Here is a 13,557-nt window from a genome sequence, read left to right on the forward strand (position 1 = left end):
ATATAATGTCATTTGCAGATCCATCATGAAGGCCTCGGTGATGTAGTGAGGGTTTTACATGCACATGTCTGCTGAAATCAGAGAGTTGAGGCAGTGAGAACTTACACAGTGAGAATATTCTTTCCCTCCCTTCTTGCTCATGTACCCAAGAGCTGAGCATGAAAGATGAACTAAAGGGGTTTCTATTAGTCCTCCTCCATTGCTGTTAAGCAAAGAGCAGCCCAGGCTGACACTGCAAGGCAGCCCCTAACTCTATGCACTCACCTCAGCACTAGCAAGAGGATTACCTTCTGCAGTCCTGGAGCTTATACAGGTTCCTTGTCAGGAGCCCAGGGGCCCCAGACAGTTTGCATATAAACAATAGATATTTATTATAAGTGCATATAACCATATTTGGCATGCAGATGGAAAATAATGTAGGGTGGTTCAAGTTCATTAGCAGCACCAGCCAGCAGCTCTGCTGCTCTGTCCCCATCCCTCAGATACAGGGAGAGGGCAGCTGGAGACCACATCATGACTCAGCAGGTCTCATCTGGCCCTTGGGCTGCACATTACATGCCTCCACTCCACTGTCTGATGTGCTGAACAATCTCCAATTTCCAACTGGGGATGTAAACTGATAATGAGATTGCTTTGATGCTCTAAATCTCAGCAGCACTTTCACAAAGGCTATTTTCTGGTCTTTGCAGTTGCCTGAAAGGGAAAAGGATATAAACACTAGAGGTGAAGACAGAATTGCTATGTAAGTTACAAGACAAACACAAGCTGCTGATTCAAGAGACAGTGTAAACTGGTTGCAGTCAAATAGCAATTCTGTTCTCTTCTGATACATGTCATGTTGAGCATTCATTTATAATGCTGTTCAGGTGGACAGGCTTAAAGAAAGTGGCATCATATTTTCACCAGAGACCTGATAACAGCAGATAAACACTGCAAATGCCTTGCAGATAGCACAGTACACCATATGATCTTTTCGCTACACAGTATGCCAAGAGATCTGCTTTGCACAAGCCACAAAACCAATGTTCTGTTAAATGCACCATCACGCGATCCACCATCACTTCTATTTTCAGATGTTATGACAGTCCATACTTGCTTCTCTAATTCTCACCCAACACTTGGGCTATAGTATAATTTCTGGTTCTCAGGCATCCTGTAATTCTATTTCAAAATTTGCCAAAGTGTAGTCTTGAGAAACTAAAAACAGCAGGGGCCAAATTTTAGTAAGTGTCTCTGTTACCGACATTTCATGAACATGATTCCCATTGCTGTAATCACAGGAGGTCTTTAACATGCCTTCAGGGACACACAGTTAAAGCCAAGAAAAATGTCACAATTATTAACTGATTACAAAGAAAGAAAAGTAAGAAAGCTGTTTTGACATTGCTAGAAAAGTACTCTCTTAATTAGAGCATTAGAACATTGTTATATTTCTCTCTTCAGTACCAAGCAGTAGTGACATCTATATTTATAAGTGGCATAAAATGACAAGACACTGACCTTTATTAAAATTAGCAGGTGATGATTCTCTTACAACATCCCTGAACTCCCAACACTTTTCTCAGCTGCTGTGCATGCCCTCCCTTGCATCCTTCCCCACATCACACTTATGACATCTGTGGCATGCCCCCTTCCTTAAGCTATGCATGCACCCCTATCCAGTGACATCCAGCAAGGCACTAGCACTTTATCCTTTTCACTTCTTCCATCCCAAGTTATTTACCATCTTTGCCAGATATATCCAGCTGAGCTTGACCACCTAGTTACAAACATATGTAGCACTTGCCAGGCTTTGAGTGGCAGTAACGAGGGTAATCTTTTTTCCAGAAGCCCCTAATAAACACAGTAGTAAGCAACAAACCAAAAATCCAGGAAAATTAAATTAAGCTGCTTGTGAGCTCAGTGGGTGTAGCTACATCACTAACTTAGTTGGTTGTAGGGTTTCTTTCAAGGGAGAGGCTGTCTTGTGTCCATACTTGGTGTCCCCTCATACTCCTTAGCCAGAGAACTATCACTCCAAGCCCTTTCCCTCCTGGTGGAAACAAGAAACATGGTTACCCAGATTTGTCTCCAAGGATGCCCAGTAAATTTCAGAAAGGAAACCAGTGTGAAATTCATGCTGAGAAAGTGCAGTGTGGATGCAGGTTTAAGGGACATAACAACTAAAATAAAATCTAACCCCCCACCTATTAGTAAAGCAGATGGACGCACTGAGCAAATTCCACTTCTCCCTATTCCTTACAGAATGAATTAAATTACTTGAGAAAACTGTATTGGAGTGGGAGAACAAAGTAGAAATAGGAAGTTAAACAGAGTAATAGATTCTTTCTCATTTTTGTTAATAGTTCTATAAAGAACAAAACTAATAGTCATGTCATGAAGTGGGGAACAGGATGTAGCTCAAGGAGAAGGAATTACAGTCACCTGAGTGAATCAACTAAATGTGCCTCAGGTTGAGTGGCTGCCCTAATCCAATGCAAAAGCACACAGCCCTTTGGGGAGGAAATACTGAAAAATGGAGCTCTCTGAACACCCGTACAATTTAATTTTCACTGATCTCTGAGTGGTGTCTAAACCCAATATTTATTATTTTACTCTAGGAATTGAGTTTGGTCCTGTTACTAGTAAACAAATCAATCCATTTTTCTCAACAAAAAGCATAATAATATTTCAAAGTCTTTTGCTCTTTCCTGGGTGAAGCAACTGTTGAGAGCACTCACTGACTTCCAAACTCCTCTTAGAATATCAACCTGCAAATTTTGCTGATAAAACCATGGGGCTTAATAGCCTATCCAACCAGATAGCAAGGCTATCCAATACTCTGTCCACTGTCCCTCTTTATTTATTTCCCCTTCTCTGCACACACACTGCCAGTGTACCCCTTCCTTCTGAGCTGCCATCAGTCTGGAGCACTCCAGGAGGAGCCACTGCTTCCTTTTCATCTTCCCATAGCGCCTAGGAGTGCCACCATATGCAGAGTGCCATTTACATTGAAGGGTGTGCAAGGTTCAGAAAGTTAAAGAGACCTCAAGGAGGAACTAACTGTGGAAACCTGTAGTCTGGAAAATTCCCTGGGAGGCATGATCTGTGGATTAGAGCAAATTTTTCCAAATCTTGCACTCAGTAATTTGGACTTCATTTTCAATACACAAATAAAAACCTTTGTGAAATTTTATGTGTCTATACCAATCATGATTTCCAAGGCCTCTCAAATATGAAAAGAATCTAGAAAATTAGAGGAAAATTAAATTTGCAACTGTTATCTTTATGTAAATAAATAAGGAATTTTATAGAAACACAAGCATTTTCCATATCTTAGACTCCTTCTGTGTCAGCAGGTGAAAAGATCTGTGGATCTAGGACTTCTCTTTTAGCAATAGGTGTTAATTTTTCTAAATTTTATAGATATGAAAACTTTGTGACTACCTCTGAATTTCAGTAAAAATATAGGCAAGTTTTAATTACATTTGTAATGAAAATATCACCATAATGAGAATATATATTAAAAATTTATGTCTACAGCAGTACAGAAATTTCTGACCTACAGGAATTTAGATAAACATATATAGTGGGAGTAGAGTAACCTCTTAAATCATTAGTCAGTTATCTGCCACTAGTTTTGGTCAACTCTGCTTTGCAACTTTCAGGCAATAACATTCATCCTTTGGAAGGCTTTTCTAGTTTAAACAGAACATGCAAAACAAGGACTCAAAAGAAAAAAAAATTAAAAATTAATAAAAGTAACAGGAAAATTACCTTAGGAGCATGTACAAAGGAAACGGAGTCCATGTGAATTTTCATGCATGGAAAGATTCAGATAATTACACTGATTTAGGAGTTACAGTAACGTACTGTAAAATCATACACAGGAAGGAACTTTATGCAGCTCCTGAAAGAGAGTCAACATTGTAAAATACAGCACAAGAGGAATTTCTGAACCATCTGGAAAGGACAAGTTTTGCTCCCAGGCCCTAGCACTGTTTACCTTGACTGATGTGTATCCGTGCTTCCTCATTGCCTAAATAAGTATGATATATTGGGCAAGACGCTTCCATCAGTCAGTTAGGGCCAGGAGATTTGGGAGAGAGGGAGTATTTTTGGTCCATTTTGCACTATGTGTGAAAGAGAAGGACAATGATCTGGCATTTATTTCAATTCCTCACATCACAGATCATATACAAAAATATAATTCATCAATGTCGTTCTACCAAAGGCAAGACATTTTAGCAGAAAATACGGTTCTATGTGATTACAGTACTAGTTTAATTAATGTAATAGGTAGACAGGACAGTATCAGACTAAGTAAACAAGCTGCTACACTTAACAGGACTGTGTTTTGAAAGTGAAATGTACTTCTCATGTACCGATGATTTTTGTTATTCTAAGAATAATGATGGCATATTCAAAAATAGATTTTTGTGTGCAGTTTTGCCTTGTCTTTTTTATATAATTATCCTTACAAGTTCACCTAAGTTATTATTTAAGTAATTACATGGAGCACACCTTTCTGGAAGAGAATAGTTTAAAATCTAGGGCTGTGTACTATCAAATTAGATCTCAGCTGTGTACATCATCCAGGAAATTTCAGCATTTGCGCAACACATTTATTCAGGTGGAATTTAATTAAACTGAACAAATTAGAGCTGACTACTGACTCATTTCAGAGCATTGGAGCAGAGACAGACAGTGACACTGGAAAAAATTTGCAATCATCTAGGACATTGTCATCTCTCAGTAGCCCTCAATTAGCCATTAATAATTTTGTGAAATTTAAATTTGATTTGCACTACGCAAAAACCAGTTTGAGAAGAGAGACCTGTTAAGCAATGCATTTCAACAAGTCTCTCAAAATGTGGAAACCCTTAAATACACACTTTTTGATCCCTACAAGCGAATTTTAAGCAAACTGGCTAGTGTGTATATATACATATATACACCCACCTCACCTCACCATCTTTGCTTTATTAGCTTTTCCTTCATCTCCTTAGGTCACGAAGGAACATAAACTGTGCTGACCTGTTGTCTATATCTGGATCATACAGAGCTGAGGCCACGGCTAAATTAGCACTTTGTACACACATTTATGTACTTCTGAAATTATAATTAGAGGAAGTGAAAAAATCGAAAAAAAGGAAAGAAAAAAAAAAAAGAAAAGAAAGCCCTCTCAGCTTTGTATTTATCTGTGGTTTTGATTGCCTTTGCCAGCCAGGTGAGCTCAAACTGAAGCCTCTAGCAAGCAGCAGTAGAGGGGCAGTACAGAGGCCATGTGCTCACTCAGTCCACCTGCTCAGCTTGGCACATGCGTTGCTGGCTTCAGTGTTGGAGAAGTGTTTGCCCTCGATCAATTGACCTGCTTCCGGCTCTTGTTTGCCTGGGACCACCTCCCAGCTCTGTTGCATGAACAGCTATAGGGAAACCTTGGCTGAAAATGTTTAATGTAACTTGTGCTAAAAAGCCTCCTGTGGGGAAAGTCCCAGAACCTCCACAAGTAACCCCTTCCAGTGATTAACTCTCTTTGCACTAGAAATGTGTTCTGACTACCTAATCCAATTTCCCTTGGCTTCAGGCCATTATATCTTTGTAGCCTTCTGGACATGAAAAATAATTCATTCCTTTAGATCTTAAAACAATCCATACATTTTGAAAACTGCCACTGTGCCTCTCTTTTACTCTCCTTTAGAAAAAACAACCCTGCTTCCAGGAGTCTTTTCTCTCAGGGAGTTCACCTCCTTGTCTTCCCTCTGGAGCTGCTCACCTCTGCCCCAGGTCTGATTTTAGAAGCTGTGCAATTTCCAGAGTAGTTCACAAATGCAAAAGAATCGTCTTACAAGACAGAATGGCCAGAAACCTTGCTTCACAAAAATGAAAGTTAAAAGAGCTTAGGTTCTGCCTGTGACAGGGTGCCACCAAAATGCAGGAACTTCATTAAAGCTGTAGCAACTGAAGAGTAGAAATAGGTTAAATATTCCACATCTTTCCTAGAGAAATAGAGTATACAAAACAGCCTTGATATGTTCCCATAGGTTTAAACATTCAAGCATATTCAAAACAAAATCTGTCTCAAAAATATACATTTTGAAAGCAGAGGGAAAACATAAATCACTGTGATTGCTAAAACAAGTGAAAAATAATGAATGAAACTAAAAATAAGTATCAAATAGCACAGAAAATTTCAACAGAGTAAAATGGTGCTCAGTAAATATTCACAACATTTAAATAGATGAGGATGATTTTCCCTTTACTGAAAAAAAACCCCAGGCCTCTTTGGAAACAATTGCAGGAAGAAAAACTGGTAAGTAAATTTACAATCAAAATCACAGCAGAAGGAAAGAATCAGACTTGGCATCATCAAAAACATAAGAAAAGGAAATGTTCTGATCTGCTTTTGAAGATCAGGAGCACTTAACTAAGGCAGATAATACACAGATAACTCCCAGTGCTAAATTTTTCCTACATCTTAACAGAGCCACCTTCTGTGTGGTTTCATCATCTCACATGCAAAACCACAGAGGCTGTTCATACAAATACATGGAAAAAGCACAGACATCCTTTGTTTTACATGGTGAAGGTCTGTGGAACTGCTCTGTGCGCTTAGAGACCTGGGGTTCAGCCTGGAGAAGACAAAGCTCTTCGACAAGGACACCTTATTGCAGCCTTTCAGTACTCAAAGGGGGGTTATAAGAAAGGGGGGGACAGGCTTTTTAGTGGGGCCTGCTGTGATAGAACAAGGAGAAATAGTTTTAAGCTAAAAGCATGTGGATTCAGACTAGATGACAGAAGAAATTTTTCATTATGAGGGTGGTAAAACAGTGTCAACTCCTCTTACCCAGAGAGTTGGTGGATGCTCCATCCCTGGAAACGTTCAAAGCCAGGTTGGATGGGGCTCTGAGCAATCTGGTCTAGTTGAAGATAACCCTGCTCATTGCAGGAGGGTTGGACTAGATGGCTTTTAAAGGTCCTTTCCAACCTAAACCATTCTGTGATTCTGTTTCTAGTCCTATAGTTCACGAAGCCAAAAAATACTCATTACATGAAGAAGAGCCTGGGGCTACCCAGACAAACTGTAAACCAAATTCTTTCATTTCAGTTGCAATTTAATTGTGCAGAAGCCAAATAAGGACAGAGCTGAAGAGGTGGGCTATATGCAGAACTTTCCAAGTACCTTGCTGACTGCAAGTTAATAGAGCTATCACTTTCTTTTGCATCAATATTATTTGTTACCACCTTAGTTCTATTAGATTTATGACTTTGTCATAAGCAAAGTCTCATTTTCTTTAATACATTTGCTGTGTGTAAGCTCTCCTGGAACAGTTTAGAAAACTCATTTTCAAGCTATTTTTGGTGAAATGTTTGGTTTATGTGTTCTCAGATTTGATAGTGGGTGCTTGCTGGACTGTTTCAATTATTATATTGGCTGACAATATTTTTTCAAATCATAACAAATCCTCCTCCCATCACACCCCCTCACTGGCATGTCCAGGAGTAATTCTTAGATGCTCAATTGATCCATGTCAAATAATTAAAACATGAGACTCATGAACATTTGTACAGTTAACCAGAAGATATTAGGAGATTCATGATGTATTATTAGGAGCCTGCTAGGGAGAACAACTATTTCAAGTTTGACCCCTGTCCTTAGAAACACACTTGTATTTATGAATTTGATTTAAAACCTTTGCTTATTTTTGAACCAGCTATGGACACTAGCCTGGCAACTATTTTCACTGCTCCATCAAAGTACAAAAAACAGGGCAGATGCTATGGGCATGATGTTTGGCTGGGGTAAATCACCAGATTTTACACAAAGCTGGACTCAGTTTGACAACTGCAGAGCTTTGGCCAAAGTTATTGATCAGACAGTTAATATATCTGAAACTTAAGAATTAGGCAGGGTCTCCGGCACTTTACTTTTAATATTAATACCATAAAGGCATACAAAAACAAGGTTACAATTTTCTCAAATTATCACTAAGCAGAAAAGGGGCAGAAGGATACCTATGCATAGACATAAGAAGAATATACTGGATCACTTGATTTGGTAACTGGGTCAGAGTTAAGAGCACAAGAATAGTTTGTAAATGAAACATACAAATCAAATTATTTACTAAGAGAAGAGTGCATTAAGGCCATCAATAAACATAGAAGAGATTTAAGAGTTAAAATGTTGGCAAATGGTCATCTCTAAAGACTGCATTGTATGAAAATACAAGTTGTGCAAAAGCTATGAACCTAAACTACTGAGCCCCTTCCTAGATTCTAGACATGTCCCTTTTCAAGTGTGTATTCCCCCCCCAAATAAAACCTATAATTTATTATATAGTGGAAAGTGTACTTACTTAACATTAAATTATGTGAAAATAATAGAATTCTAAATTTACAAGGCACTATGGAACTTTTTTGTTTAAATGCTTAAAATTTAAAGTCCTAGTTTTACAAACATTTCACAGAGGTTGTTACCAGGTACCTTACAGCACAGTTAACTGAGCTGCACAGAATAAATGATGCCTGCTTGTAAGTATTTGCAAAATTATGCCTAAATGAGACAGGTTTGGAATTCAGTGTTAAATGTCATCTAATCGAACACTGAAAAAATACTGTAATAAATCATTCCAAGTAATGAAGGAGTAGATGATATTGTTCAAGATAAGTTATATTCAACATAGAAAAATAAAATATTAACTTGAGTTGTTCAGCACAGTACAAGTGACTGAGTATAAAAGTACCAATGAAGGCAAGCATTCAGGATTCAAACCCAGAAGAATTTAAATTAAAGGAAATAAACATTATTTTGATAAAGGTTTTGTTATTTGGGCTGTTCAAGATATCTACCATTTTCCCCACTAAACACTATGTCTACAATTCAGCACCCAGAAAGATTTTATTGAGTTTTTTTTCCTATATTGACTCCAGTTATTATTTTTAGAGGAAGAGTGCAGACACAGGTTTCTAACTGCCTAGACTTTGTGTGGGTCAGATAAAAAATTTTTCCTTGTATCATACACATTAATGTCCTTGAAAGATAAACAGAATTGTTAAAGCGTCCTTACAAGGTGATACAGTTTAGTATTATTCCCCCAATTTTGAACATTAGAAAAGACATCACACAGTGACTGGTAATCCTTTCATTTCTATGGCCATTGACATATTCAGACTTATCTACATATTTTCAAAGTTTACTACTATCTACATAGGGTTCTTTGGAAGACAATACTTTATTTAGTAGATTATCTTGGAAAAATTTAAAGTGATATAGCCAACCTATTGCATTCCCTCTGTTTTTAGAGGCAGCATTTAGAGATGCAGCAAGAAAATAATTTCTCCATTCTTTGTTTGTTAAAAAGTCTGTTTAATTTTTCCTGTTGAAAAACTAGGTGTGGTTATTTCCCTTCTTCTTCCCAGTGTAACAGACTAGTCTTGTTATTTGTGTGTTCTTCTCTACAACAGTAGAAAAAAAAAATTAGGCATGTGTAACTGTAATTCCACAAAAACTGGCTGACAAGACCCTCTAGGAGGCAAGATGCTTCTAACATTTCTGAGAATTGGATTTCAAGTTCATGGATTTCTCTTAATGCTTGTAAAAGATATAGCTTTGAGAGCCTGCAAAGCTCAACTCTTTTCTCATTACCTCTGTAGAACAAATGTAGCTGCAGTACAAGATCTTCCAACTTTACAGACAAACACCTTCCCCTTTTTCAAAGGATCAGTTCTGTAGGAGTGAAGCAGTAGTAAATTGTGGCATTATTTCCTCAGATGACCCTGCCAAGCTTCAGTGCTAAGTGGCATTCTTTTGGCTAGCTGGAGGATCATCACACTGGTCTTCAGAGATAGAATGAGAGCCTCAGTATCTTCAGGAGCTGGAAAAATGGTTAAGGGACATTAGATCTTATTTCTCCAACTCTTTGCAGGCTCAATGGGAAAAAAAAAAAGACACCTGCTGAAAAGGAAAATTGATTATGTCGAATTTTCACCACTGAGCAGCTATTCCCAGCTGCTGAGAACTCCAGAAGTTGATGTAGCTTGCATGTGAGAGGGTGGAATACATTGTCAGCTCCTTATCAGATGGCAGCAAAGCTTCTGCCCTTTCACATCTGTATCTTGGAGGTAAAAGAGAGACTGACACAGTCCCCTGGAAGATACTGACTTATAAATTATCAAAGTAAGTCTCTGTTTTAGCAGTGCTTTCTTGCTGTTGTCAACAGCTAAGAGGACTGCAAACTTCTTTTCTCTAAGTATTTTTTTGATGGGTAAGATAGCCATAAACATAAACACTTTCATTGTTCAACAGGATCAATACAATTTCTTAAGTTGCTTTAGCACTGATAGAAAGTTGCTTTATTTTTAGTTTCTACTGAGAAAAATCTCTATCTATAGAATCTGAGTCTTTAGTACAACATGGCTACCACTTTTATTAACAGCAAATCTAGAACAGGAAATATGGCTGAACATTTTCTTCCCCAAGTATTGCATGATCTCAGGACAGTACCAGGTTAGAAGACGGAATAGCATTTACATTAAAAAGAAGCTGCTATGCATTGATTTCATTGACATCTCAGTCACTGGGTCTTGTTTTGCCCCAGATAATTAATTTTCTCTCTGTTTTACTCAGTGTCTCTATTGTGAAATGAGTCCTTAACAACATTCAGGTATTGGTTATCTGTGAAAAGGGGGACAGAAACTGGTTTGTTTTCATCAAATAAATAAGATAGGTTGGTATTTTTATACATTTAAATGCATAACAATTCTCAGTGCTCTTTACAAAGAACCAAGGGAAAAAAAAGGTCTTCTAGTGTTCAGTCCTTTCAAAAGTATACTCAGCAGGGTCCATAATATATTTAATTGGATAAATCACCAATCAGGAATATTTATGAAAAGCACATAATTCCAGTAGAAATCTTACATTGTATGTTTTGTCATTTTTCATGTAAATCTCTGAATTTATTCACTCTGTGTAATTATAACTCCTCTGTTTATCCAGTCCTTTACATTTTCAGACTTAGCAACTTTTTCATTGACCATACAAGCTGTGATGAGATACCAGGTTTGTTTGCTTTAATTTCATGGCTCACAAAGCAAAATTTCACTGGCCTTGATAACTAACATTTGGGCAGAAAATAATAAAAAAGAAGAGCGGGAAACAAAAGAGCATTTACTTGTAATTTGAAATTTGTAAGCTGCAACCCCTGATTATACTGATCCGAGCCCAAGTCTACACTGTGGGGGAGATCTTAAGTCCTGTTCCATAATCAAACACTCATTTAGTTCTAAAGGAATGGACAGTATAACACAGGAAAAAGAGTCTAAAACTTGTCTAGGCATGAATACAGACTGGGCCTGCATTTATTTCTTGGAGTTAGGTAGCTCAAAGCTCACAGACAGATAAGTGTAATGTCAAACAGAACCATTTTCCTGCTATCTGACCCAAAAGAATTTGGAATATAATGAATGTGACTTAATTAAATGTTCACAAGATCTGTGTCCTCTTGTCCCCTTGAAGGGTTTCTAGCCCCGTGACTTAGATCCTTGGAAATCACAAACAATCTGTTCATTTTCAGGCAGTAGCTAGCTTGGGTAATACCACTGAAGCAGAATATTCAAACAAAGGAAAAGTGCACAACCTGAAGAGCAAAAGGTCTTTCAAGGTTTTTTGTTAATTCCTTTCCCCAGTGTACCTACAAAGAAAGCACTGTTAAGTGCATTGCAATCTCCAGTTCTTTCTCTGATATTCACATCTTTCAGATATTGCAGTGCAAACACTTCAAGGGATACAACAAAGCAAGAGCAAGCCATGGTAAAGACACAAGGCAGGCCCAACCTGTGGTCACAGCTTTACAAGCATGCAGAAACACCACCAAGTTCTTTTCTGCAGCAGACAGCATCCTTGTTCCTACAGACATGACTAAAATAGGATAGTACAATTCCCAAAGAGGAATATGTCTCATAGACTGTAAACAGACTGACACTGAGGCTGCTGTACACAGTATTGTCCAGAAGGCAGATTATAAAGCACAAGTTTCAGAAAGTACATGTGCAGCAAGTGCAGTGTGGTGTAAAAGCTGACAGTGACCCAGCTACACATACACCACATTAAAATCAACAGCAGTTTCACCACCATTTGGGATTACAGCCTTCAGTCAAACAGCTGAGGTCCCTCATATTGTCACAAACCTGTGGCTAAATTATACTACCAATTTATCTACAATAATTTGTGTTCATTATCATAGACTCATAGAACAGTCTGAGTTGGAAAGGACCCGGACGGGTCATCAAAGTCCAACTCTTAAGTGATGGCACATCCAGAAACTGAACCCACAAGCATGGCATTATTACCACCACGTTCTAACCAACTGAGATAATCTTGGGGTCTGTCACAGTATCATTTGCTTTTTCCTAATGGCAGTATTCATGCTGTCATCCAATACCTTAGATACAGTCAGAACAAATTGACTATACCATTTTTAATGTTAGATGTACCCTTCAGACTTTATTTGTCAAAAATGTAGAGTAACATTAAATATCTACAAATGCTGAGTTTACCTTGTATTCACCATATTCCTGCTTCCAGATTCACTGCCTTTTATACTTCCAGGTTCTTTGGAGTAAATGCACAGCAGGTTTAATTCCGCAGTTTCTCAATGAATATATTAATTTTGATCTCTTTCTTCTCCGGCATTCTATCAGTGAGGCATGGCAATAGAAAGAAAAAAGTATAAATCCATTAATACCAAATTTTTGGTGCATATGACCTCAAAATTTTAAAAAGTAGTGGCTTGATCAACAAGCAAATGCCAGCTGAGAATTTTACAAGGAAAAATTCCAGTTCATTAACAATAACATGGAGAAGTAACCAGCATCTTTTACTGAATATCAAAGAGTTTCAAATATCAGCTATTTGTGTATTTATCTGGATTTTCACATTACCACATATAATGCAGCATTAAACCATAAAAACTGAGAACCCAGGTATTTAAGGTCTACACAGACAGAAGATGGAGAACATAGGAACAACAAATGAACATTTTCCTTGCTCATCCTGCCAGCCTTGGAGACACAAGCAGAGTCTAATGCCCAGTGACTCCCAGGCTGCTGTTTAAGCCCAGAATATGGAATGAGGGATCGAAATTTTCCTGTGGTAAGCCAGCAGGAACCCACATCCTTTGTACATCACCAGCCTGCTGTCAAAATTACATTTCCTACTGGTCTGCATAGGCGTGGATATTATTGCCATGTCTCTCAGCAATTGTGCAAAGAGGGAATGTGAGAGGGGTTCAACCTTGCCTTGACTGTATCTTTGAAAGAAATTTTCTGAGTACCAGAAATGCAAATGGACAGCACAGGAAGCTTTGCGTTGACACTGGTTCTAGCACCCCTACACAACAGCGTGCTCAAATAGTACAGCAAGGACTTTCTTTGAGCAAAATCAATTGTTGCTGAATTCTCCTTTCTCTTCCTTCCAGAAGCTCTTAGTTAACAGTGAGAGAGTGGAGAGAACTAAACCAAATAAAAAAATCTTATTTCAGATTTATTAGAGGACATGAAATATAGCTGTTGCTTTTTGGA

Source organism: Corvus brachyrhynchos, unplaced genomic scaffold (genome assembly GCF_000691975.1).
Source record: "Corvus brachyrhynchos isolate BGI_N302 unplaced genomic scaffold, ASM69197v1 scaffold105, whole genome shotgun sequence".
Classification (NCBI taxonomy): Eukaryota; Metazoa; Chordata; class Aves; order Passeriformes; family Corvidae; genus Corvus; species Corvus brachyrhynchos.